Raw genomic sequence first — 4,397 nt, 5'->3', positions numbered from 1 at the left:
GCCTGCCGGGGAGCGGGGACCGGATCGGGTAACACACCCAGCAGCACACCCAGAGCTGGCTGCAGAGAATACAAATTCCCACTTTAGAAACTTTCTGCAATACTTGTGTGTCAAGTCTATTTTTGCTTCCTTCCTTCATCCTGTAATAATGCTCTTCGGTCCGATGCAACGCAGCCATCTTTTGTGCTGTGTTTTTCGTGCAATCTGTAGATCAAAAGCATTTTGCCAGTGTAAATCCTGGCTTTGCCAGAGCTGCCTGATCCCTTTCGGTGAATAATTTATCTAGTTTGCAAAATGGGAACAACTACAATCACAGTGTACTAACTTTTTGCATTAAGTCTCTCTGCACAAAAACAATACTTGCAATCTGAATGCATTTAATGGATATAAATGTGCATATACCTGTATAATACATATAAATAAATACATATACACATATAAATATATATACACACCTTTGAGGCATTCAGATGATATGTCTATGCACACATGCACACACACACTTCAAAATGCGCCAGTTTAATTAGGATAATGGCGCTTTTCATGTGAAAAATACAATTATAAAGTATGGATGATCTTCATATCAGGCCTTCTGCATTTGCATTTTACGAGTCTCTGTGTATACACAAAGATGGCAAAAATAGAGAGTAACATTTATAAATGAGAGTGTAAGTCTGCAAAAGACGGATCATTCTCTGTGAATCTACTGAGCCAAACACAATAAAAGCTGATTAGTCTTGTTGACAACAGAGCTCATAGAGGTTTCAAAGTCCAGTTAATAGGAACAGTCTGACAGCTGCACACCCTAGAAGAACCACTTAAAAGAGAAAATAAAATTCATGCAATCAGACGCTTACAGAATCAAAGCATTTCTTACTAAAATAATGAGATTATTATGATTATGTCTAATCATTAGCCATTGGTCTTCATAAAGATGACTAGAGTTGTGTCTAAGTGATCAGCTCAACCCTCTCAAACCCTTGTTCGTGAGAAGCCTTGCGTCTCCCTCACACTGCAAGCTTGAGTTCCCTTGCCAGAGCTCCAATTATCTGGCAAGATCTGAGCCAACAGGAGAAAGGAAGGTTCAAACACCCCCCGTAAGGCACAGAGTGGGAAAGGATGAGTGTGGCTTGTCAAAGGAAAGTCAGACTTTGCAGATCACTACTGGATTTCTTTGAAGGATTCAGCCAGAGTATGAGGAAGATAAAATTGTTCTTGATGTATTCTACCTGGATTTCTAAAAGACTCTTAGCAATGTTGCCCACCTTTCTCAGGGAAGATAATCTGCCAGGGGACAGGAGGTAATGGTAGGAGGTAATACCTCCTAAGAAGGTATAACTACTCAAAAGAAAGGCAGCAAAGAGGGGCAATATCTCATTGCTTCTCACAGCAGAGGGAAGTGGAATTTCACAGGCAAGCGTGTGCACGTTGGTGCTGCTTAGCGTATTGCTGAGGGAGCTGGAGAAGGCAGTAAAGTGATCTGTGGATAACGAAGTTGTCTAGCAAAGTGAAGATGAGGACTCAGCATGAAGAACTGAAGGAGGAGTTCGCCATACTGAGTGGGAAACAAAAGGCAGATGAAATTTGGTGTAAATGTAAATGTAAAGTTGCACATGTGGGAGCGGTCACATCCAAGATGATGTGCTTTAACATACTATTACTCAGGAACAACATTTTATAGTAGTTCGATGCAGGTGTTGAATGCATTTTTGATCACCAAGGAGTGCACTGAATGTCAGGAATTGCTACAAAAGGAATGGCAAATAAAGCAAAGATCGCTTTGACACTGTGAGTTCCTGGTGCACCGGCATCTCAGGTTCCATGCAGAGGGCCGGTTCTCTGTCTCAAAAAGAAATGCTGCATTTTGCAGAGGTACAGACAAGGCCAAAAAGAGTGAACTGAAACACCAAATGGGTCCCATGCAGAGGATGTCTAAATAGTCTCTTCCATCTGGAAAAGAACAGCTGAGAAGGGATATTACAGACAACTGCAAAAAGCCCAAGTGGAACAGGGAAGGCGAAAGACTTTGTCTTCCAGTTCTGGAGAAGGTGCAATGCTACAGGCTTGGGGAGGAGTGGCTGGAGAGCTGCCTGGCAGAAAAGGACCTGGGGGTGTTGGTTGACAGCTGCCTGAACATGAGCCAGCAGTGTGCTCAGGTGGCCAAGAGGGCCAATGGCATCCTGGCTTGTATCAGGAATAGTGTGGCCAGCAGGACCAGGGAGGTAATAGTGCCCCTGTACTGGGCACTGGTGAGGCCACACCTCGAATCGTGTGTTCAGTTTTGGGCTCCTCACTACAAGAAGGACATGGAGGTGCTGGAGTGCGTCCAGAGAAGGGCAACGAAGCTGGTGAAGGTTCTGGAGCCCAAGTCTTATAAGGAGCAGCTGAGGGAGCTGGGGTTGTTTAGTCTGGAGAAGAGGAGGCTGAGGGGAGACCTTATTGCTCTCTACAGCTACCTGAAAGGAGGTTGTAGCGAGGTGGGGGTCGGTCTCTTCTCCCAAGTAACAAGCGATAGGATGAGAGGAAACAGCCTCAAGCTGCGCCAGTGGAAGTTTAGGTTGGATATTAGGAAAAACTTCTTCACGGAAAGGGTAGTCAGGCATTAGAACAGGCTGCCCAGGGAAGTGGTTGAGTCTCCATCCCTGGAGGTATTTAAAAGAAGGGTAGACGTGGTGCTTGAGGACATGGTTTAGTGGTGGACTTGGCAGTGCTAGGTTAACGGTTGGACTCGATGATCTCAAGGGTCTTTTCCAACCTTAATGATTCTATGAAAGGAAGCTTAGCTGCAGGCTTTTGAGAAGAAAAAGGTCATTCTTCACACAAAGTGTGAAGGGGGGTTCAAAATAAAAATAATAAGGGGTTCAAATCTTTGCCACCAAACATTGTCGATGCTAAAAGTTTACGAGTGCAAAAACCAAAACTGGTGACAGAGCAAATTGACAAAAGAAAAACCCATCAGAGGTCACTAAATATAAAGACACCAACCTCTGGCTCCAAAGTCCCTCGGCTGCAAATTGCGGGGCGAGTATGCTGTGCCATTACTGTTCGCCCTGTACTTACATTCTTCCTCTGGGCATCTTCTGCTGCTGGCTGTCGGACAGGACACTGAGCTAGACAGACCTTTGGTCCCGCCCAGTTGGGTCATATCCATGTTCTTCACTTGCTGTTAGGAGAACTGCTTTTCGTCCTAAACTCGTATCTCACTGCAGTCATATTTTATTGTTTAAAAATCACAAATTCTGGTCTGCATTTTTTCCAGATTGCGTGATACCCCAGTTCTACCTCTCCACTGTTCTACAAATATCATTACATATTTACAAATTACACATATAAATGCATCTGTTAATAGGAATAAAACTCTCCTGGTCAAAAGCTGTGAAATCGTTTTTGTTCAGTGCACCGCTCTGGCTTTCTCAATATGTTCAGGAGCAAAGCTTCCAAAAATTCAGTAATGAGTTTACACTGTGTAACTCAAAAATGCATTAATTACTTTAATCTACATTAAGGAATTATTATTAAGAACTCCACATTACAGGTAATTTAAATAGAATCTTCAATTTAGTGAAGCTAGATGGTAGAGCACAACTATGCAGAGCTTGTAGACCAACACAGATACTAACTGAACTAACCACATAACATCTTTTGTTCCAGGTTTTTGTATCATTATGTACAACAACGAACGTTATGTTTTGAAATGTGTGTCTGCTCTCCTCCAGTGATACCAGAGCTGTGCACTAATGGGAAACTCCCCTTCATGCCAAACAGGAAAAAAAAAAAAATGGCTTTTTTACATTTTCTGTGAAGGAAAGACGGTAACAGGAAGGATGATCATTTGGCATTTGAAAAGTTGTGTTTTGATAGAAAGAAAATTCCTTTTCAAACAGTAATGCAAATGAGGAACACCTAATGGAAAAGTCATTTCCAAAACTTGTGCTTTGACAGTAATGAGATGGGATTGCAGCTGAAATTTTCCATTTGTCTGTTCTCCTCCTTCCCTAAACTAGCAGTAAAATGCAAGTTTTTCCCAAGATATTTTAACAAATTTATATATGCCAATGGGACAGATTTAGGCCAGAGTTTCTTTGGTCCAGCTCAGAAGGACAACAAAATACTTGATGGATATTTAATTATTACACTTTCTAAGAGAAAGACATTTTCATTCCTATTAGAAATACAAAGAAAATTATGTTCAGCTAGAAAATGCCACGTGTCTAAAATCAGTCAGATATATCAGTGGCAACTTCAGAGCTGAAATTTTTAATTCAACCCCCAATTTTGAATTCCAGAGACTAAACTGATACAGAGGATCTCGGGTGTAAAAACACAGAGCAGTTGTAGTTTCACTGCAGTTCCCACTACCCCTTAAATACTGCCATTTTGGGGTTTCGTAGAACAAG

This window comes from Nipponia nippon, unplaced genomic scaffold (genome assembly GCF_047370975.1).
Source record: "Nipponia nippon isolate SJK-2023a ecotype South Korea unplaced genomic scaffold, ASM4737097v1 scaffold_17, whole genome shotgun sequence".
NCBI classification, from domain to species: Eukaryota; Metazoa; Chordata; class Aves; order Pelecaniformes; family Threskiornithidae; genus Nipponia; species Nipponia nippon.
The sequence above is the reverse complement of the archived record's forward strand: the minus strand, read 5'-3'. Positions refer to the sequence as shown.